The sequence below is a fragment of the Myotis davidii genome, unplaced genomic scaffold (genome assembly GCF_000327345.1).
Source record: "Myotis davidii unplaced genomic scaffold, ASM32734v1 scaffold345, whole genome shotgun sequence".
In the NCBI taxonomy this organism is placed as follows: Eukaryota; Metazoa; Chordata; class Mammalia; order Chiroptera; family Vespertilionidae; genus Myotis; species Myotis davidii.
In genome coordinates, this window is record NW_006296540.1 from 906,187 (window position 1) to 930,949 (window position 24,763).

General features: G+C 42.1%; 1 protein-coding gene and 1 pseudogene across 1 annotated transcript in view; both read right to left on the reverse strand.

Annotated features, from left to right (window-relative positions):
* Positions 1 to 24,763, reverse strand: part of FAT3 (FAT atypical cadherin 3) — a 520,386-nt gene that overhangs the window by 166,471 nt on the left and 329,152 nt on the right. The gene's annotated exons all lie outside the window — the stretch shown is intronic.
* Positions 6,256 to 10,774, reverse strand: LOC102774892 (annotated as a pseudogene).

Sequence of the window (24,763 nt, forward strand, 5' to 3'; positions counted from 1 at the left end):
AGTTGAAAACCAGTTATCTATCCCATGCTTTGAAAGCATTTCTGGTTTAAGAATAAGTGGAATGCAAACCATCAATTAGTTTTCTCACATACATTTTCATATTCAATAAAAATGTCTGACCTCTATGCTGTACACCTGAACTAATCTCTCTCTATATAAAAGGCTAAGCGACCATTACGACTGAATGTCTGGAACAACCAGAACAACCAGTCGACCAGTCGCTATGATGCGCATTGACCACCAGGGGGCAGACGCTCAATACAGGAGCTGCTTCCTGGTGGTCAGTGCGCTCTCACAGCTAACCTCCCACAGCCAGCCAACCTCCCGTAGTCCCTCCCCCAGTCCTGTTTGACAGGCCCTGTCTGGCAGCTGGCCTTGATCAGGACTGGACGAGACAGCCCCAATAGGTCCTGATTGCCAGCCAGGCCTAGGACCACACCCATGCACAAATTTCATGCACTGGACCTCTAGTATAAAATAATATTGAATGTCAACTGTAATTGAAAAAAAAATATTTCCTCTCTTAATGATTTTTAATAGAGTTTTTTTGTTTTTAACAAAGCTATTTACAATTGCATATGTCTTAAGCACACAATTTTATCTCTGGTCTTTCATTTATCTTTTTTAAAAACAAATTCTACATATTTACAACTTTTGTTGATATGAATAACTTGTCTTCTGGTATCGGTAAAAATAAAACATTGGTGATCTCAAGTCTAAACTTTGATAATCCTTAGATTTCTAAACAAGACTACATGGAGTTAAAGCTTGGGAACAGTCCAACATACAGACACTTCCTGATAGTGGCAGGGACTCACAGGCTACATCTAATGAATTTGAGGTGTTCAATCATTCTGGGATGCCATAGCTGGCCAGCCTGTTCTCTCAAAGGCCTACTAGCACCTTGAGATGTACAGCAGGTGACAGGGAACAGCAAGAATAAAAATAGAAGAAAAGGAACTGGGAGACCAGCCTTAGTGGGGGCCCTGGAGAGCACTCACAGAACAGCAGCAGTAGGCAGTGAGAAGCTAGGAGGCTACAGGTGAGACAAAAGACAAAAAGGCATGGGACTGTGGCTTTAAGGACAATGATAATCTGCAGCGCATGTGAAAACAACAGGAAGGGCCCCTACAAAGATGAACACTGGAGACTTTAAAGAAAGCCAGCCCCTCCTCCTCCACCAGGACCTTCTTTGCCCTTGGTCTGCATGCCCTTGGTCTGCATGCCTCTGCCCCTGTAGAGCAACCACATCATCTGCCAACACCTGCTGTGGGGATGACAACTCTATTCCTCTAATCTGTTCTGGCAGGCAGGAACTGCACTTCCTGTTTTACAAAATGTTTAATTACAAACCAATTAAAAATAGGAAGTTCCAGCTCTCAGGCCCTCCTCTCATTTCACACTACGCCTACTTCACTTCTTCTTCTTCTTCTTTTTTTAGCAGTGTTACATCATGGCTTTTTAAAAAAGCACTACTTTGACTCGAGCTAAATAACTAGTTGCGTGACTTTTATTTAATGTTTGTGTCTCTTGGTATACTGTAACTCCCATAAGTTTAGGGGCAATGTTTGTCTCAGTAACCACTGGATACCCAATTTCCTAGCTGGCGACTTTTGGCACTCGATATTTATTTTTTTTTATAAATGAATCTTTGATTATCCAGTTTGTTCTTTCTCTGACCAGATATCAGAAGAAAGCATAACTGCCAAAGATCAATATGCTAAAATAAACAATGCAAAGCCAATGTGCTAAAAATCAATGTGTTAAATTCACCAAAACATTTTTTTTTCTTGTAACTGTTTACAAGTTTAGTGAAAATTCATTTACATTAGGTGGTTTTAATAGTTTCTAAAGATTTTAGGGAAATGACACTTTTTCAATTTTGTCTTAAGAGCAGCATTTTAAGTGAATGTTCATTTTGTTGAGAGTTAAGAACCTGAGTGTCTTAGACTTCTGAATAGATTTAACATGATGATAAATTTGATCTGTTGAGTAATCCCATCCTATTTCTTTTATATCGCAGTAGACATTTTTCACTTTTTGGTAGTCTGCCCATTGCTACTAACTTGACATATGCCACTTACAGATACCCCAGTTGCTAGGGAATAACAAACGAGCTAATCATTTGAGATGGAATGATTTTAGACATTCTAGATTTCTTTAGTTGTTTTTGAATGTCATTTTCTATTATTTTAGAGTTTAACAATTCTTATATTTTCAGAGAGACTGAGCCTTAATTTGGCTTCTGGCAATTCACTCGTTAAATTTTATTATATCATGTGTGAAGATGTTTTAGGCATCTGAATGTCTTCCATCCTCTGTCATTGAAAATATTTCACATTTTAAGCATTTTATCATTCTTTTATCAATGGCTGAAAGGGCATATCAGCTTAAGATCTGCATTTCTAACAAGTAACAAAAAATTCACCATTTGCTATTGATATAGTTGCTCTGCTAGTTTCCTCAGCAAATTCGTAAGCATGATGAATATATGGGAAATTAGTGTCATCCTCAATTGTGGTTGTTGACTATGAAATATACATTTCTGAATAATAAACATATTGATAAGAAAATTAAGCCAAATGTGACTCTTAGTTCTTAAAAAATTAAATATACTTAAAATACTGGATACAGAAAAGAAAAAGAAAAACCCAGAATCAGAATTTCCTAGAAATTGTCACAGCACAGGCTGTGACAATTCCATTCAATGTGAAGTCCTGCAGACTTCAGAGTTGGTATTTTAGTAAATTTGGTAAAGTGCCTTAGAGATCTAGAGAGAGTTTTTGGAGACTGAATAATCAAAAAAAAATTTTAAATTAGAAAATTTTAGAAATTTAAAAAATATTAACTGTCTATTTGTAGAGCAATACTGGAGAGATGGAAAGGCTCCCCAGTGTAGCACCCTGGCTAGGCTTTCTCCATTGTTCCACTTGTGACTCAGTGGACAGAAATGGTGGAAAGGAGTCTCTATATTAATGTATCAACCTGAAGATTATAGCAAAGAACAGAAATTTCTGCTTTAAAAAATCTCTTTATAATCCTCAATTTATATGCTACTAAGAAACTGGCTTAGTACTTTTATTAAAAAATATCTCAACTGTATCTGGAGGCAACAGATTATAGAATAAAAGAATCATTTAAGATACCCTTTAAGATGTTAGACTTCTATAACTGTATAATCAGTTTTAAAAAATCCCTAAAGTAACAAGTTCCTTTCTTCTTCTTCTATCAGATAAGTTGGAAGCAGGCATTTATTTTGATACCATCACATTGGGAGCTGTGTTTATAGAAAATGGATGCCTAGGGATAGGAAATTAAACTGAACAGCACACTTTGATAAAGTAGTTGGGGCGTGAATTTTTCTGTTTGAGACCCAAGGTTGAACCTGAAGAGGTTTTTCAAAGTCAGATTGTAAAAATGTTTAATGGCTGTGAACAAAGGTCTTTGGTTCTGACATGGCTAATGTCAAATGTAGACTTGAGTGGTTTTTTAGCTTGACCTGGGCATTCTGCTCTCCACCTAAAAGGGGGAGACTTCTTTCTTAGGGACAGTTGGCAAGAGAATGATGATCTCATAGTTTTAACAAAGATGTAAGATCATATTTGGCAATTTCCCACTTCCTGTAGATGATTTTCCTTTTGATGCGTAGCTTAACCAAGTGTGTATTTTATGAATGTATTTTCTAACATTAGTCAATAGGATTTAGGGTGTTATTTCCTACTCTTGTCTTGTTGTGTTTCTTGTTGTATTCATGTGAACGTTTTGGTCTACTCCCCAACTTTTCCCATTGCTGTGAGAAAAGTTCTAGCTAGCAAATGACCAGAATTAGCACATAAATCATGTTGTTGATTCTCAATAATCCAATGTGTACTAACCACAGCATAGTTTTAATCCCATCAAGGATTCCCCATGATCCTCTGGCATTAGATTTCTACCTAATGGTATAAAAATTAGAAGCACAAAGAATTACTTATGTTAGATAAATCTGTGGCAAACCTCAAAAGCAAAATTTAAACAATTTTGGTAATGGTTGCTGTTATCCCTGCCATTTCCAATAAGGCAATTAATCCCAAATTTAATACATATGTAACATTATGACTGTGTATTTAACAACACCTAGGGTCAAATCATCTTCATTATGAGACTTACTCTAATTAAATGAAAGTGGTATACAACACCTAAGCAGATTCACATAGATAGTATATCATGGTGAAATGCAAAAATGGCCACGCAATTCATAGCTCCCTGTATCAAGAAGAGAATTCTATCTCTGTTTCCCTGGCTTTTGAATCAGGTCTGGCTTGGTGTTCTGGACTGAATGTTTGTGTGTCCCTCCAATTCATAAATTGAAATATAATCTCCAATGTAATGATATTAAAGGATGGGGCCTTTAGAAGGTCACTAGGTCATACGGATGGAACCCTTATAAATGGGATAAGTGCCCTTATAAAGAAAGACCAGAGAGCTAGTTGGTTCTATTTTTGTGTGTGTGAGGATATAATGAGAAGTTGACAATTTTCAACCCAGAAGAAGGCTCTCACTAGACCCCCACGATGCTGGCACCCTCAATGATATTAAAGGATGGGGACTTTAGAAGGTCACTAGGTCATACGGATGGAACCCTTATAAATGGAATAAGTGCCCTTATAAAGAAAGACCAGAGAGCTAGTTGGTTCTATTTTTGTGTGTGTGAGGATATAATGAGAAGTTGACAATTTTCAACCCAGAAGAAGGCTCTCACTAGACCCCCACCATGCTGGCACCCTGATCTTGGACTTTATAATCAGTCTTTGGAACTCTGTTATAGTAACCGAAGCTTACTATTTGCTTACTTGCTTTGACTAATAAAATGCAGTGGAAGTGACACTGTGTGCGCTCTAATTCTGAGCCTCAATAACCTTTGTGGTTCCTGCTCATGCTACCCTTTAAACTCTGAGATCACTATGCAACCAAGGTAGAAAATAAGAGGCCAGTGGAGGAGAACAAAGCACCTCAGATGCCAGCCTACCCACTGCCAGACATACAAGTGACTCTGTCCTAGATCAACCAACCTTCTCACCTGCTGACCACAATCTCCTGAAAAAGCCCAGCAAAGATCAGCCCAGCCAGAGAAGATAACAGCAACTCAGCAACCCACAACATTGTGAAATAAATAAAATGTCTGTTGCTTTAAGCCACAAAGTTTTGTTACATGAAATAGGTGACTGATGCAATTGTGTTTTATATTTTACTAGAGGCCTGGTGCACAACATTCATGCACTGGGGGGCGGGGGTGTCCCTCAGCCAGGCCTGTGCCCTCTCTCAGTCCAGGACACCTTGGGGGTCCTTAGCGCCGCTGTATTCGCCAGTTGTGAGCTCATCTTCTGGCTGAGCAGTGCTCCCCCTGTCGTTCTGCCATTTGGTCTATTTGCATATTAGCCTTTTATTATATAGGATGCCTTTGGCTCTCCAGGAGCAGTCCCTATCAAAATTGAACTCAATAAATACCTCACAATTGGCAGGATCATCAAAGATGCTACATTTCTATGTCATAAAATGGAGCCATAGCTACAGACAAGACAAAACTTAAAAAAATTTCTTGGGCAGTTGATGTTTACACCATCATAATGGTGCAGTTAATATTTGTTTCAACTGAAAGTTTATTAGGATTACTGATGCTTTTTATAGTACATGTAAATTAAACCATTCTTTCATTCCTTCACCAGGACAGTTCTTTATTTATTTTTTGTTTTTTAATAGATTTTTATTGATTTCAGAGAGGAAGGGAGAGGAAGGAGAGATAGAAACATCAATGATGAGAGAAAATAATTAATTGGCTGCCTCCTGCACACACCCTACTGGGGATCAAGCCGGCAACCCAGGCATGTGCCCTTCACCAGAATTGAACCATGGACCCTTCATTCCACAGGCCAATGCTCTATCCACTGAGCTAAATCAGCTAGGGCCAGGACAAAGTTTTTTTTAAAAAAATCAGCTTTACTGAGATGTAATTTAGATGCCATAAAGTTTACCTGTTTAAAATGTAAAATGAAATGTTGATTTTTTTAATGTTTAATATCTGTTTATTATGTTATTTTTACAAGTAGAAAGGTCCCTCTGTTTTCCCTCCAGGTTAATATATATGAATATAAAAAACTATTGATTTCCACAATGTTCACCCCACCCTCGTCCAACTGGGTTAATAGGAAGTTGTGAACCATCAACAGCCTCCTGAAGTAGCTGTGCTTTCCTCCTTAACTCAGTCTTGAACTCTAGCACCCCAGTCAGTCATCCTCTTGCTGATTTCTCTTCAGTTTAAGAAAATCAATGAGTTTGTGAACATCTTCCTATGTAGAGAGGCCCACAAAGTCCTGGGGCAGTCGATAACTCAGAGACTGGGTTGAACTGTAACTTCACCGTTTGTGCCATGGAAAGCTGTAGAATCCTGCTCCAGAGCCCCTCCTGCCCTAAAATAATCTTTTAATTTTCTTCCAGATATTAGTTCTTCTTAAGTAAACAGCAGCGAATCTGTTACTTCCCCCAACGGATTAAAATTGATTAGCCACACCTCCCCCCTACTGTCTTTATTATATCCAATACAAAGTCTTCATCTAAGAATTTATACTATCTGTGTTTCTTCAAGAAGTCTTGTATACATCTGAAAATCTCATCCCTTTGTTTAGGAATATGATCATAGCCTTGTGAGCAGTCCCTCTGAGAAATACCAATAAGCTTGTTTGCCTTGAGAAAATATTGGCACTCGGCCCCCAGTAATTAATTCACACCATTTTCAAAGCTCATATTCCATACCAGCATCTGAGGAGTCATCAGTGCAATGGACAACAGGCTGAATGAAGTCACAAGTGATGGAAGCAGAACTCCTGAGCAGTAAAAATATGTTGCTGAGGTTTTTAGATTTCAGAAAACGATTCATTGCTATCCAGTACTCATCCCTTGGGGTACTCCAGGTAAGCTTAGGAAATACACTGCCCCCAGGGCATGGCTAGCTTCTTGGAGTCTAGTGGTGAACTCAGGAAATTCTGGTGCTTATGTGTGATTGTTTTCCTCATCCAACCACTGCCTTTCTTCTGCCTCATCCTCCCCATCCGGCTGAGAGGCTGAAGGAGGGGCTTCTCTTCCTCAGACCACCAGAGTTCCCTCTTGGAGTAAATAATCCTTCACATTCAGAGGAAGTGGAAGGAGGACACTCTTGACGGGAAGGCTTAGGAACACAGTGGGTACCACGCAGAGAACTGACAGTGCAACACGTGCTCCTTCTAGGTCTTACACCACCTGCTGCAGCCTCTCTCTTCCTCCCAGCACCCTTCCAAGCCCACCTCTCCAGTGCCAGAAGCACCCACCGAGCTACAATGGCTCAAGGACTATTCTGGTCCACAAAGCATGTAGAAAGTGACAGAAAAGGCAGCAGAGGAGGAGAATCATGGGGTGTACTTTTAGGGTACACTCATACACTCACACACAGAGTTTGGGTCCCAGAAGAGGAATTCTCAAAGTGTTGAGAATGGGACTTTAAGAAGCACATGGCTCCGCCCAGCTTCTCTCCTAGATGGGCTTGTACTGCCCAAAGGTAATCCTGTAAGGCTAGGTCAAGGTGGGGTCTAAGGATGCCCTGGGGGCACCTGTACATCCTCTTATAACTGCTTGGGGCTGTGTCTCATCAGTAGCGTGAGCTTCTCTGGAGACTGCTACCTCGGATTCGTGTTTTCTTCTTTCGACCCCATTCCCAAAGTAGTCTTAAATGCTTTTTAGTATATTTATAGAGTTGAGCAATCACCAAAGTCCAATTTGCATCACCCCCAAGAGGGACACAGCTTTTTACTTCATATTTTTCGAACAATAGCTGATAAGACCCTTGACTATCCCATTTAACTTGTAATAACATACTTCCTGCATTTGCTCAGGTAGCCCTTATTGTACTATGTGCAGTGTGTGCTTGTTACTAAAGATATGCCATGGCATTTAGAATCCAGGACTATCACACATAAATCCTCAGAGGATAGCAAAGGCTGAATTCAAATATTATTTGCATTAAAGGAGCTGTGCAATAGATTTTGAGTTTGAAGTCCTGCTGTAGGTTAATAATAATTCATTTTTATATGCAAAAACTTTATGTGAATTTAGATGTCTATTAAATAACTTCAAATTGCCATTAATAATATGGAGAAGAGTTAATTAAGTTCCAAAAGCTGGAGCATTGAATCAACCTAGAAATGGAGATGAAGAAAATGGGAAAACTAGATAGGGTTGAGGCTTCTCAAAGTATTAGGAAACGCTTTTACCACTCTCTCACCCAGTGTACAATACTGTCAGATTGTAAGTCCTTTCTTACTAAAAGCTTCACAGTTTAGTATCTCATGACATGTTTTAAATAAAAATATATCTCTAATTGTATGGCAAAAAGTGGCCAAAGAATAGATTCACTTTATACAAACTAACTCTGTAGCTCACCTTGTATATACTTATTTTTTAAAGAAAAGGTTAATTTGATTACATCTTAAAGCATTTTAAATTATAGGTTAAAGCAACTATATTGGCAGTGGCTTCTTGTTTCATTTTCAGTGTATCAGGGTCCTAGATAAAAGAAGATAATCAATCCCATAGTTTCACAGATGTGAAAGTGCTCCTGGAGATCAATCAGTAAATATTCCACAACGGTTTTTAGGGCCTAAGCCGTAGGCACCATGTTAAGCAGTGAGAGGTTACAGATGAAAATCAACCTCTTATTCGACTTTAAAGATATCCTCTGGGATATCTCTGGAAAGTGGACGTGTTTCAAATACTAGACCCTTATATTCTACAAGTTCCAGTCATAAATAACACTAATTAAGCCCCTATGGAACAGTAATGCAACAAACATTTATTGTGCTAAGGGAGACTTAAGGGTGAATAACGTTCTACCTCTGATGGAGTAAGCTCATGGCATCACTCTCAGCTTTCCACCACATTCCCCTTAAACAGAGGAAGGACAATGGAAAGTTCAATCTTACTCAGACTTTTTCCAGTGTGTCTTAGGAGGAAGGTCCATTTATTAATTACTAATACTAATAAAGTAGGTTTGAGGAGACTTACCAGAAAAAGTGTGTGTGTAGAGACATATATCATTAAAATTATCTCTCTATATAAAACTCTAATATGAAAATAGACCCAATGGTGGAACAACCAAACAACTGAACAACCGGTCACTATGCTGTTTGCTGACCACCAAGGGGTGCATGAGGAACATGGCGGGCATTGGCGGCGGCGAGATGGTGGGCAGGTGAGCAGAGGCACCAGACCAAGGCAGGGCACTGGTCACTGTCATCAGGGCGAGCCTCTGGTGGTTACTGAAATTCTTTGCTCCCACGCGCTGTGGTCCCACCCAGTGGTCCTACCTGGTGCTTGCCCGCGCCGGAGCCACCGCTTGCATCCACTGCCGGTGCTGGCTCCACTCACACCCACCGCCAGTGCCATCAATGTGTGTGAGCTGCCACTGCTGGCCCTGATCACCCCTGAGGGCTTCTCCACCTCCCCCTGCTCCTGCGGGGTGATCTGGGCAGCAGATGCCTCTTGCACCAGCTGATGGCGCTGGCCCTATTTACACCCGCTGTTGTCCCTGGCCCCAATCGCTCTACACCATCAGCAAGTGCAAGTGGGGCCAGTGCCATCAGCACGTGGGAGCAGTGGTGGCGGTGGGAGCAGAGCTGCCAGCAGACAGGGAACCAGTGGAGGTGGGGGGCAGTGTGGGAGGGGCCAGGCGGGGGCGAGGAGGATGGGCTGAGCCCCACCCTACCCCTGTGCCCACCACAGCCTAGAGCCTATAGTTCCTTTCAAGGTGCATGAATTCGTGCACTGCGCTCCTTGTGTATATGTATAATTTTATATGTATATAGAAAAAATGGCAAGAGTTAGGGGTGTGAGTGTGGTAGGGACAGCAATATGAGAAAATCTAAGCTAAGGGAAGCAACTAGTGTTCAACACAACAGTTGCTCTATAATAGATGGCTAATGTAATAAAGGAGGACATTTCCCAAGCCCCAGCTCTAAACTTGGAGATCCTGCTGCGTGTTTCTTTCCTAGTGAATGACTTAAAGGACATTGTTCTGAGCAGCACCTGTACAAAATATTCAGACAGGGGGACATAACTGTGTAGTACAATAATGTCAATAAAAATCAAGAACATAATGCTGTAAAAATATTTCCATGGGAAGCCAGTATAACTTGATCCATGTACATGGTTTTCTGGCAATCTGACTTGATACGAAAGATATAGCTCAAAGCATAGAGAAGAAGCAAAGGCTAACATTCCCCAGCCATTCCTTCGGGGGTTTCAACTTATAGGAGAGGCAGCGCAGGCCACTCAAACTTAAGATCGTTACAATTTACCTTCAGTGCACCTGTTCTCTGAGGGGTTTGCTAAGCATTAGGATTGAGTACAGAGAAACTAATGTTCACTTGTAGAAGTTCATTCATACGCAAATATTTACTGAGCACCTACTGGGTGTCAGGTACTAATCTAGAGGCTGGAGATTCAGTGGAGAACAATATAGATTTGGTCTCAACCATTATGCAGTTTGTAATCTGTAGAGAGGGTGGAGAAATTAATAAAAAATAGGTAAAACTTTTTAAAATATACTTTTAGGTGCTAAGTGCTATGAAGACAGTTGCAGTAAAGATTGAGAAAGAGCCTGACTCCATTTTTCTGACTGCTAACAGCTTTTAGGCCCCACCACATGCTCTTCTCTCTTTGCTCCACATCTGGGGAAGTAGAGGAGAAAGCCCAGTACTCCCACCTTCATGCTGGTAAGAAGTGCAAACCACATTAGCAGCAGCTCCACAGCAGGAACACACACTTCAGCCCCAGCCCCAAGCACACGCAACCCCACGCCAGTCTCCTTTCGCTACTTTCTCAAGCCATTTTCGGACTAGCTTGAGAGTTTAGTCTTCTTTCTCCAGAAAGTGAATTATTCCAGTAACGAACCCTTCATTACCTCTTGGTGAATGTGTGGAATCATGTCTAGAGATTCAACCCAAAATTTGGTAGGAGGGTCCATCTCACCTCTGAGGACTGACCCCATCATGAAAACAGGGCAAAGTCTCAGGATTAATAAGCACAGGAAGAACAAAAGCAATATCTTTGAGGGCCCCAGCTCAGAAATTCTACATGTTTTTTCCTGCTGGATACGACTGATGCTTGATCGCAGCAAGTCACCAAGCCAAGGCTCTACCTCTTGATGGGAGAAACTACAAAAATGTGTGGCCATTGTGACAGTTCATCTTGGTTATCTAGCTGAATCCACTTTGGCATCATCCAGTTCACCCTTTTCATTATAATGTCCCTGTCACACTGAACATAACCTGCATGTCCTAGGCACTGAAGGAATGGTTGTAGAAATGAACTAAAATCAATTTTAAATTAAGAACAACGTAATAGCTGAAACATAGGAGTAAAAATAAAGTCTTCCATAAACTATTTTTTAAAAACTCTTCTATATATGTTCATACAGCATATCATTCACATTTTTCAGTCATTTTAAACACAGCAGTATGAAACCTAGATCTGCAGTCCGGTGGCTGACAAAGCCATTCCACATACTTCTACTTTCTAATAACATAATTGGCCACCTGATCTGTAGGAGGGTGAGTCATCTGAGCCTCCTGGCAGACCTGTGAGAGGGAATAAAATGGCTCACCTTCAGAAGTACAAGAGCAATACACACACTTGCATGTCAGCAAGGATGTATGTTAGCTGAAGTGCTGAAAAGATGCCTCCAGTGTAAGGCAAACAGGTATATTTATAGATATTGCTGCTTTCCCTAGTCCTTAAAATGCCCTTTGGCTTTTGCATCCATCGAGCAAAATATTCACTGACTATGCTAGGGCTGTGCTAGGAATTGGGGACAATGAAACATGCCTTGTTTTTGCCTTGAAGAAGGAAATTAACAATAGTTGATATATTGCTATTGGCAAAGCATTCTGCTAGTCTCTCTACATATGCTCTCCACACAGCAATTAAAACCACCTAAACCACCTAATGAGGTGCTATTATCTTCCCTTTTAACAGATGAGGATACTGAAAACTATCATAGATTACAAATTTGCTCTATTATCATTCAACAAATAAATGGCAGAATCTTGATTCAAAACACCTTGGTCAGCTTGAACCAAGACCCAGGCATTTTGCAGCTGGTAACAATGGGTTTCTCCCAGCTTCACAAATGTTCCATTGGTTTCCATTCTCTTAGAGAACATTAGACCCTACTACAGTCATAGAAGGGAAACCTCCCTCCTTTCCCTAAAGAATCTCTCTAGAGTCCATCTCTATACCATTGTGATTCAGTTGGGATGATGGATTTATCAGACAAAGAGGCCCTGGTGAATGAACTGCCTCCTCCTCATGGTCACCTCCCAAGTACACATTCAGTGAAGAAGAAAATTAAAATACGTGGACTCTAAGTCAAACTCACCTGTGTGAGAAACACTGCAGTGGCCAGAGTGGTTGCAACATGCAGAGTCAAGAACTGTATGGAAACGAGTACAGCTAAAATACATGTATACTAGTATTTACAACAAAAAAGAAGAAACATTTTTCTTTCTATCCACCCCCCAGAAAATATGCTAAAAGGGCTTCTTTTTTGCAGAAGACAAGAGTAGACCAATCCTGAGGTCATATTCTGATGGTGAATGAAAAAGAGATACTTAAACAGTTAGCAATCGGCATGATGAGCACCTCACTTCATATAGGAAGAATCACGGATGAAGCCAAGCACACTTATGAGGTCTTTATAGGTCGGCTGCTGAATATTAGCTTCTGACAACTGTGGGAAATAACTACCCTTGTGCCTCCCTTGAGTCTCTCATTCAGTCCCCAAGTTTTGCACATTTCCCCATGTATCCTTCATCTTACTGATATCCCCATTTGTGTGTGATTGGGTAGCAATCCCCTCATACCTGGATCTGCCCTTTCTTAACTGGCTGGCTTGCTCTCAGTCCCTTTCTTACTCCAAAGCCCCCTTTCACTAGATACTGATAAATTATCTTTATATACAACTTCCATCATGTCACCATTCTGCTCAATAAGCTTTCATTGCTCTGTATTTCCTATGGTCAAAACTACTACCTCATTCTCTCTACCCCCACACTTATCTCCAAATCCTATTTCCCTTGGCATTTAGGCCACTCTAGTCAGTCTCCCAAGGGTGCCATATCCATCCCTGCATACTTGGATCATACATGTCCTCTTATTTTACAGGGCTCCTCTTCTTATCCAAGGCCAGATCAAGTCTCAAATCTTCCATGAAGTCCCCCTTGGTAAGCCTAGCCCTTAATTCTTACAGGACATACACATCTCACATGTCACAATTGGACACATAATGTGATTACATTCTGTCCTATGGTTAATTATTGCATTAATTGTGTTATTCTGGTGTCCCAATTGTTTAAGAGCAACCTTGAGTCTAATCAGTATTTTATGTGTAGGAAGTAAGCATGTGTATGTATGTGTGTGTGTGCATAAATGTATCTGTAGTTACTTATTTACTAGGGGCCCAGTGCATAAATTCATGCACCTTGAACTGTGGGCCATGAGGCTGTGGTGGGCACAGAGGTGGGTCTCAGCCCATCCTCCACACCTCTGCCCGGCCCCTCCCACCACAGTCCTGGTCCTGTCTGCCGCAGCCCCGCTCCCGCTGCCACCACTCCCATGTGCTGACAGCGCAGAGCAATTGGGACGGGTGCCAGCATTGGGTGCAAGCAGGGCCAGTGCCATCAGCGGGTGCAAGTGGCTGCTGCTGCCCTGTTCACCCTTTAGGAGCAGGAGGAGGTAGAAAAGCCCTCATGGGCAATTTGGGCCGACAGCTGCCGCTTGCACCCACTGATGGCACCGAGCGATCAGGACCAGTGCTGGGCACTGGCAATGGATGCGAGTGGCGGCTCTGGCGCCAGCAGTGGGTGCGAGTGGGGCCGTTGCTGGCACCAGGTGTGAGAGGCAGCTACCAGTCCAGATGGCCACTCAGGAGCAGGGGGAGGTGGAGAAACCCTGAGGGGAGATTGGGGCCAGCAGCCGCCACTCACACCTGCTGATGGCACTGAGAAATAGGAACTGGTGCCAGGCACTGGCAGTGGGTGCAAACGGGGCTGGTGCTGGCAGCAGGTGTGAGTACCCAGCGGGACCATAGCACATGAGAGCAAAGAATTTTCAGTAACCATCAGAGGCTTGACCTGATGACAGTGACCAGCGCCCCGCCTTGGTCTGGCACTTCTGCTCACCTGCTCCACCATCCCACCACAGCCAATGCCCGCCATGTTCCACACTCTACCACCTGCTGCTGACGCTTGCCACATTCCATGCATGCCCCCTGGTGGTCAGCGCACATCATAGTGACCAGTTGTTCGGTTGTTCTGCCGTTCGGTCTACTTGCATATTAGGATTTCATATATATAGATTGTATTAGCTATGGTCTGTTAACCAAATCTCACACTAAATATTTGCCTTTTCTCACAAATAACTATTTATGTAGATTTAATATCAAATTAAGTATTCCCACAGCATTTTATTACATTATTAATAAATTAGATTTTCAGCTCATTGCCCTGCAATCCCAAATGAGATACAAGGAAAAGTTAAGGATTTTGTCAGGTAACCCCAACACTTTTCTCTTTTTTAAAAAAAGCAATAAAATAATCAAGACCTTGATTTTTAGAACAGCTGGGAATTTTCAAAAATGAATCATTCATTCATTCAGCTAAATATTTCTAGAGTGCCTATTAGATGCCAGGTACTGTGGCAGGTATCAAGAACATTATGGGTATCAAAACTCTCTGTGGATAGTTTGTATTAAGCCAAAAGGAAAATTGAGTTTCATAAGAGAAATATACTATCTATATGCAAACTGACAGATATTCCAAAGTCTACTGATAGCTGAATTAGGCTGAGGGACGACAAATTTGGTTTTCCTGACTTAAACACACACACACGCACACACACACACACACACACACACACACACAATCTTGTTCCAGCCCATTTCCATTTCAATTTCAACCTCTACCATGGACAGACACAGTTCGATTGAGGTTGGTCAGAACTATTTAATTACCATAGACCTACTCAATTTTTCTCTATTTCTCTTTTTTTGTGTGTTGGGGGATTATGATGTGTATGGCTTAGAGGTCAGAGGTTGGAAAAGCCGGTACACTGAGCTCCTGAATTTTAGTATGGGAGGTAAAGTTTCTCTGCTTTTTAATGAATTCTTGGTCAACCCCATGGCTTTGCTCCAAAAATGTCCTGCTAGAGTGGAGGATTATCTTACATGGGTCATTACACTTCCAAGCTCTAAGCCCCAGAATGGGCATTAAATTAAAATTCCCTGCACCTTGTAGGCAGCACATCATGACACTCAAAAGATGCAAAAGTGCTAAGTGAGTTCTGAGCAATAATATGATCACAACTGCATATTTATCGAGTTCAATAGGATGCTAAGTATCATATAGACAGATAATACAAGCAGCCTCCACAAAAAAAGCAACAGCAATGGTCTTATAAAAACTCGCTCATTCATTTGCTTTAGGAACAGACACTGTAACTAAACTTGTTAGAAATAGTCTCCTTTCAAAAGTATCCTCAAGGCTGTCTATCCCTTTTTGTTTGATTTAAAAGTGGCCGATTTTCTAGTTATCATGTGTGAATGTTGCCATGTCTCCTAATTTCAAAATGACCATAAGAGTGCTGTAGGCTTACACTGAAGAACTTCATCCCCTTGCAACTGGAAATTATGAATGGGGTTTTCTGAGACATCTTATATAAATCAGTTGTAAAACATGATATACATACCATTATGTTTTTTCAGTCAACTAACAAAATAAATGTTTTCAAAATTAATAACATGGCCTTTTTATACTCGCCTTCAATTTTCTGAAAAAAAGCATGCATTTGAAAGCCAAAATAACTTATAGTTTAGTCTAAAATTAAATTGCAAATATTCAAAGATAAAACCATGAATCAAATGCCCTATTTTTAACAACTCTAGACACCAGCAGAGGAAAAGTTAAAGTACAATACATCCAATATGTATGTATAAGAACCAATATGCATGTGGGTGAGCACAAAGAATAACTTTGCATATACAAAAACTAATTGAATTTCAGAATCCTGACTTTCTTTATTTAAATGCCAGCCCATCAGGGTTAGAAGGGGAAAAAAAATCAAGCACTTTAGAGAAAATGGGTTATAAACTGTCATTGTTGAGTTTAGTGTTCTGACAACTTTGAAAGTAACTATAATGTAATTTCCCAAGTTGGTAGCTAAAATAATGGAACATCTGGATGCCATTGAAATGTATGACAATCAAGAAGAGAACAGTAAAGCAGTGGGAACAATGCTTTCCCTTTGATTATAATTCTCTGTGGTTTTGAACTCTGATTCCAAACCTGGGTTGTGGCAGTCCAGGGCAACTCCCTTCTCTAAGATTCACCCATCATTCCTGGTTTTATGAGTCCATCTCTGGGCCTACTATTGCTTCCAGCAGCTGTACTTTCCACTGGCTTGTCCTCCTAATCTGCTGTCAGACCTCATGCCTGAACACCTGTGTGAAGTGGTAGGCAGTGGGCACTGTCATATGTAAACTGGTCAGAATGCTGATTTCAATCTCATATTCTGGGTCTGGCCTTGGGAAATACAGGCATCTCCAGAACATACCATTTATTAGGCAACCACAGAGACATTCTATTCTTCTGAGAACAAGTGATCCTTGTGGATGACACAATGAAGTTGAACAGTAGAGACAAATGAACCAGTTAGATTTGTCTTACCAACTGGCAGCCTCATGGATGGTGCTGCCTTCTATGGTTTCTGGAGTGGTTTTGCCATTTGGCAGGTGTCTAACATTATATATGATGTTGGTAGAAATATCTGGGCACAGGCCTACATAGCTAACGCTCCTCCCAGATAAGAACTAACTGTAACTGAGTTGAGATCCATGTTTTCCTTCCTGGAGTCTGACCACAACAGGGAGGAGGGGAAAACATTTTTTTTCCCAATCCAATCCAGCCAATACTTACTTTGAGTCTAATAAGTATAACCTCAGTGCCAGGAGGAAAACAAAAACAGTCATGAAGGACCTTGTAATCTGCGGCCTCACAATAGACACATATTCATGAATTATATATTTCTTTACATTTTTACCCTCAAAAAAGGATATTCTATGGAAGCATGTTATTTTTCTTGCCCTTCCTGACTAAAAGCCGCGCTCCAAGGTTGTCTGCCAGTGGAGTCACTCTGACTGCAGAGATGACTTATTCTTGGCGTGCACGCTAGTCTCTCTAGGGACCCTTGTACTTCACAGCTCCAAGCTGAAACTGATGGGCACACGCAGGGGCTGCCCTTCGTCCTGCTCCTTCTACTTGCATCATCTGTGGGATCTGGCTTTTAAACATGGACAGCCATATGTGCCCTCTCAAAGACATGTCAAGCCTCAGCAACAGTTTGGTTTGGATCTCGTCCCTCTTCTTACACCACAATTTGTCACCGATACAGAATGCACACAGCGATGCCAAATGTGAATGCCGCTTGCATGCCCACATTTGGCAAATATTTACCCAGATCTTTAATTTGGGATTTAATAGTCTATCATCTAATAGATGATCTCTACGGCACTCTTTAGGGCTGACATTTTATGATTCTGTGGGGGTCATTTGCACTTTTGTGAACAGAAGCTTACAATGAATCATTTTGCCTTCAATGAGAAAATGTAATAAGGTAGAATATTAATAGCTGCCCAATGCTGTTGTATTCTACAGTGGAAGAGAGGGGAGTAGTTTACATTGTGTGTATACCTTTAGCTGTCTATGTTTGCATATTTAGGTTACATGTTCAGGTTTCTGATATAATTTTCCAAATGACATGCTGTAATATGCAGGAGTCTTTTCCCCCAAGTGCTTCAGAGATGTTTCTTTCGGTTAGTGAATCCTGTAAGAAAGTCTTCATAATTCCAATCAAATGAAGGAATTTCACTCATATCTGTGAGCAGTCTGGTCAAGTGCCTGATACAACCTGTTAGATGACATCCTACCATGTCCAGGGTCCTTCTTCCAGCTGATCCACAGGCAGAAGGGAGGGTAAGTAAACACCCGGCCGGAAGTGGGCACCGAACCCACTGCAGAGTGCGAACGGGGGACTGGGCTGTATCCACGCAATCTTCCAGAATAAGTGACAGACCGCCCATCCCTTAAGATCATGAAAAACCCTACCACATGCAATCTCACGCTACTGAAAAACTAACAAACTGAATGTGAATTTGTTAATATAAAAAACGCCAAAAAAATAAATAAATTGATAAATGCAAAAGAAGGGGTTACAAAACAATATGCAGAGCATTATTTCAATCTTTTTGACAAATTTTATGCAGGATCATAAGTAATGTGTGAGCTTATATACACAAATGCAAAAAGAAGTTCTGAAAGTTTATATTCCAAAATGTAAAAATTGATCATTATTACATGGGAAATTGAGTGTTACATTTTTTCAAAAACAGAAAAAAATTGCTTATCTCTCTCTCTCTTTTTTCTTTCTTTTTTTTTTTAACAATAAACATGTATTCTATAGTACATATTTCCGGTACATCATAGTTACCCATTTCTAATTACCCTATAATTAGAAATAAATCGTTTTAAAATTCCTACCCTAAGCACTATATAATTTCTAGAAGAAGAGTTTTGAAAGAGACTTTAATTTTCCCTCTTTCAGCATAAACACATGCTTCAAACTGTTAGAAATTGAGTTCACTCTTCCTTACATATTGATGTCCTTGTGATATGACAGGAACTTTTAAATGAGTTGCTCCTGGAAGCATCATTTCTGAAGATGGGAAATGGTTTTGTGCACGTTATCAAAGCACACATCATAGGTCTGTCACAGCCTTGCACAGAGAGATTTGTCATTCTTTATTGCGAGGTGGAGCAAGCATGTTCTGGCTACTGCTGATAGAGATGGAATGACACCCACTCTTGTAAAATGCTGAAGAAAACCCCACCGTATTCTCTAGCTGAAACCAAACAAGCCCGTCTCCAATTCCGGCTTTCCACGAGGATCTATGGCAGCCCTGACTCCCTGTTGGCAGGGCTATAATGCTGCTTTAAATTGACCTGCAGACATCCTGACTTCTTCTCCACCTCAGGAGCAGCGGTCCAAGGCCTTTGATGGTAGTGATGGAACATGTAACCATAAGACTCGGCCAAATGTATTCTCAAGTGGCAAAGAGGTTGTCCCCAAGCAATGAAGAGAAAAATGAAGTAATTTTGTAACCTAAAGGACACCAAAAGTTGTTTTCACAGCATTCAACTTAAAAATAAGACAAGAAGCATGGATACGTGAAACAGACTGAGAGATCTCAGAGGGGAGGGAGGAGCCTGGATGAAAGATGGTGAAGGGATTAGCCAAAGAACATGTATGCATAACCCATGGACACAGACATCAGTGTGGGGAAGGCCCGGGGAGCGGGGTCAGGGACTTGGTGGAGGTGGGCGAAGAGGGGCTGTGAAGGGGGACAACTGTAATAGTATCAACAACAACAAAAAGGAGCAAATTAAGTCCCTCTTTATATGAAGAAAGTTAGACATCCTGCCTTTTCAGAACTTGGTGTCATTGGCCAGCAGCCCCTGCTCCGGAGGTACTAGCTGCCTCATTTAAAGTGTCTGCAGGAAGCTTCTTAACGGGGCGATTAATGAGTCCTCAGATATCTTTCAAAATATTGAGCTCTTTCTATTTTACTTGAAAGTAGTATCCTAAAAGTAGATTTTATCTCAATTACATAATAGCACAGTATACATTAGCATAGAGCTTAACCCCAGATCCCATTTCAAGATTTATCAGCATATTGAAAAGTATGTTGCAGCAAGCCAGCAATTATAACACTTAAATGTGCAATGTACATGCAACCCGCCAACCCTCACAAAATCCTATAAAGAAGCTATTAGTGTTATTATCCTAATGTACAGAAGCAGAAACTGAGCTGGATGAAGAAAGATGACACAGCTAGTGAGCTGCGAAGTCTGCCTGTCTGTCTTCCAAAACTATGCTTTAACCATCTCTGTCTACACTCGCGGCACAAGATCCGACAGCTATAAATTGTAGATTGATGTGAACTTTTAAAGAACTACTATAATCAGGACAGTATTTTAGGAGATGTTTTATTTCTTACTAAGTCAGACTGAATAGCTGTGTAAAATACATATAGGGCTACAATAGAAACGATGAAATAAGACAATTTATTACAGGTTTTCTCGGTTTTAAAAGGACTGATAGTATTTGCCCCAATATACCGGCCTATTTTCCTTGGCTCTGACATTGGGACTCTCCTGCCTTATCTTCCATTCAGTGATCTGCCTCTCACTGACAACCCTCTCAACATCTCACTGAACCAGCATTGCCACCAAATAAATGAGGCTGGTAGCCCCCAATTTGCCACCAAAGCAAGTCACTTGAAAGGTCCTGAAACAACAGCTCATTTGATCAAAGCTGTCTGCAGCGCAGGAGGCAGGCCGAAGGAGCTTTTCCTTTTCATTAGTAGGGGCACTTGAGCCGGCATCTGTGTCCTGCTCCTGCTGCCGCTACATTTTTGTTCTCCTGCAGGCACACTCACAGTGCTCCACCGGGTCAGTCACACCTGGTGCTCGGCAGGGGCGTGGACAGTTTCTGAAGGGCCCACATGAAATCGGACTGGACAGATCACCCCGCTGCTCAGAGAGAGCTGCACAAAATAAACCAGGGAAGCGGCACGATGGCAAAGTGGGAAGAGGAGCTTCAGAAGCGCAGGGCGGAAGGTCAGTTTAGCATCGCTGTGCTCAGGGGAGAGCCAGCCTGGCGTCCAGGATGTGAGATTCGCAATGGAGTTCAGGGAGAAGCCATTTATGGGACCAGACCTGCAGGGTACAAGGTTCTCCTCCACTCCTTCCCTCCCCACAGGACCCCACAGCATGAGCCCAAGAGGGAGCAGCACAGCACCCCATCCGGGAACCTTTCAGGAGTGGACACAAAAGCAGAGCCCTGGTGCCCAGCTCAACAAGCGGTGACCTGCCTGGAGCAATGATCACTGCGGAGTGCAAAAGCCGGCTCATTCCCGTCTCCATGCTGAGCCAGGGAATGGCAGGACCCTCCCAGGTCCAAGGGAACGGGGTTTCATTTACTGCTGCTCTACTAATTAGGATTCAGACCCAAGGGGGAGCAAGACAAATGCAACCTTGCACTACCAGGTAAACTAGAGGTGGTTATTTATGGCATCAAGGATTTGTTCCAGACAATTCTCCTACTGTATGTGTTTGCCTGCAGATTGTTAACTTGGAGGCTAACCAGGAACACAGACAAGCAAGGTTAGGACTGAAGAACTGCCAGGGGGAGACAAAGCAGACAGGAGACCCAGGGAAACTCTATCCAAGGACCCACAGCACTCCCCCGCCCTTCCCTGGTTCATAGCAGAGGGGGTGGGAAGACACCCTCAGGTGAGATCTGAACCAGGTCCTCACAGGCTGCTATTTCCAACGCCTGGGCTTATTTCTAATATTTCCCTGAATCCAACGGGGCGCTTTGTGAAAAAATGTGGGTAAAAGAGATGCCACGAGCCCTAACCGGTTTGGCTCAGTGGATGGAGCATCGGCCTGCGTACTGAAAGGTCCCAGGTTCGATTCTGGTCAAGGGCATGTACCTTGGTTGTGGGCCCATCTCCAGTGGGGGGTGTGCAGGAGGCAGCTGATCGATGTTTCTCTCTCATCAATGTTTCTGACTCTCTATGCCTCTCCCTTCCTCTCTGTAAAAAATCAATTATATATATATATATATATATTTTTTTTTAAAAGAGATGCCACAAAACAAACTGTATTCTATAATACCTGTGAATTATTTTATTGTGAGAGGACTGCACATTATGAAGCAGGAAAGAAATCTTCCTTTATGTCATATGTTGCAAAACAGAGGCTCATTTTAAAAAATGGAGGTGTCAACATTAGTGTAAGGAGACATGGCATGTGAATCCTACTTTGCTATTTTGTCTGATGAAACCGGGCCCACCTGTATCTACACCTGCCCCTGGCTGAGCCTGTTTAGAAGGGCAGGTGAGACCGCCCCGCTCCCCCTCTGTCCCCACCACACACCTGCTGCTCCTCTGAATTCCCTGCCCAGCCCTGTGGACATCTTGCGCTCTCTGTTTTGAACAAAATACCTTTGAGAATTAATGATTTGTCTTGAAAAATTCGTGTGTGTGTCTGATTCGGTATTTACTCTTTGGCCAATTGGGAAATACATCTGCAATTCACACTGCTAGGAGGATCTCACAAAGGATCGCTCTTCAGGGCCCGCACCAACCTGAAGTGTTCTGCAGAAACCGGAATGACAACCTCATGTGAATGTGCGTGCGTATGTGTGTGCACACGCCACTGTCACCACAACTACTGCCACCGCCACTCCTGACTGCCCTGCTGACACCCTCTCCGGGCATGATCCCAGACTTAAGAGAAATGTACTTCTGAGAAGAGCTTCATTCCAGAGCTAGAACACGTCCCCTGTGTAAAGCTGGAGGGTTTCTGGGAAGGGTGGGCAGGAAACCCTCAGTGAGGACTGTGGAGGAGGCAGCGCTCAGAAAAGCAGGCCCTTGGAGCAGTTAAAAGCCAAGGCAGGCCCTGAAGGGGACTTCCATGAGGGTTTTATCTGGTAGCATGGAGCCTGGAACATGGAAAAAACTGTATTTAGATCATGGTTTTATCCCCCTGGACTGGAACTGTGGTTGCCTCAGTCCCTTTGGAAGCCTTGCGAGATGGTTGTGGAGAAGCGAGGGGCAGGCCAGGCCAGGAAATGAAGTCTGGCTTGCTGTAGGAGTTTGCTTTGGGTTGCCATCACAGAAGGTAAAGACTGGGTGGCTTACATGACAGAAATCCATTTTTTCATCCTGGAGGCTAGAACCCCGAGGTCAAGGTGTGGACAGGGTTGGTTTCTATGTGGCCTCTCTCCCTGGCTTGTAGATGGCTGTCTTCTCCCCCTGTCTTCACATGGTCTTCCTTCTACATGTGTCTGGTCCACATTACATTTTCTTAAAAGGACAGCTATCCTATTGGATTAGGGCCCAACCAAAAGGTTTGATTTTAATTTAATTACCTTTAAACAAAATTTAAAAATTGATTTGAGAGAGAGAGATATTCATTGTCCCACTTATTGATGCATTCATTGGTTGATTCGTGTATGTGCCCTGACTGGGAATCAAACCTGGAACCTTGGGAGGATGCTATAACCAATTGAGCTACCCAGCCAGGCCTAATTACCTCTTTAAATAGTCCAAATAAAGTCCCATTGTGAAGTACTAGGGACTAGGACATCTACATATGACTCTGTGGGGAGGTACAATTCAGCCCATAACATCTGGTCTATAGTCATTCTTCTGCTGGGGTCCAAGACAGTACTCACAGTGTGGACACAGCATCCTCTCAGGTGGTTCCCAGCAGCAGACAGATCCCCTGTCCAGAGCTGGGTGCGCAGTGAAGGAGAGAGCAGTAGGTGCTGGGGAGCAGCTGAGGGAGTGGTGAATGGACAACCAAAGAGAATAAGAGAAAACCTCGTCTTTCCAGACATGTGTATGCTGATCCCTCAGCACCTGGCAAATCTAGTAGACAAGACAATGGGCAAAGATGACTCAATTTGCCACATTTCAATATGCTGATGGATGTATAGGACCGTATCTGTTCTATAAAGAAGGAAGACCTATACTGGGCACTACAATGGAGTGACGGTGTGACCTTGGACCTTTCTCTCTTCTCTTGTCTCAGCCTCAGTTTCTGCATCTATATAGTGGGAGAGAAGCAGTTTGGATGATGCTAATGAAAATCAGCTCCTTGATTCCAGAACATCAGCTAACTATAGTAGCTCATGAATAACCAACAGTTTTTTAAAAAATATATATTTTATTGATTTTTTACAGAGAGGAAGGGAGAAGGTTAGAGAGTTAGAAACACTGATGAGAGAGAAACATCAGTCAGCTGTTTCCTGCACACCCCCTACTGGAGATGTGCCCACAACCAAGATACATGCCCTTGACGGGAATCGAACCTGGGACCCTTCAGTCCGCAGGCCGATGCTCTATCCACTGAGCCAAACTGGTCAGGGCATAACCAACAGTTTGGTCTCTTAAAGACCTCCGTGTGAAAGGCAAATAGAAAAAGTCACTTTGGTAACAGGACCTTACTGCCTACCCCTATGCCAGGCCCAGAATAAGCATTTGATAAAGCTTTTAAGACAGGAGGGGAAAAAATGAGTTTCCGTGAATTTAATTCAAGTTGATGCATCATGGATATGAACAACTAAGGCTTGAAAAGGCATGGGCCTGGAGGTAGAGACCTGGAAGAGAGGGTGCCATGCTCTCTGGGGAGCTCTGGAAAGCAGAAGTGATGCCCAACTCTTCTGAGTCCTGAGCCTGTGACAGGTGCTGTTTATGTGCACATATATCCATCTTTTTTTGAGGTCCTGCTGGTACTCCTTGCAAAGTTTTTGAGGGTGTCAGAAAGAGGAACCTAATGAGAGAAACTTTCATTTCTCTCAGTTAAATGATCAAAATATGGGCTTTTTAATGGCTTGAAATAGGCCTGCGATTCTTCAGCACCAGAAATTACCATCATTTCCAAAGCAGATGCTTATCAAAGTAAGAAACCACTAAGGAGTGCACTCACTGAAGAAATCAATTTGCATCCTAACTCAAGGAGGACATGTTATAAAAACTTAGCAAAGGGTAGTGTATTTTTTTCCTCTTAGAAAATAA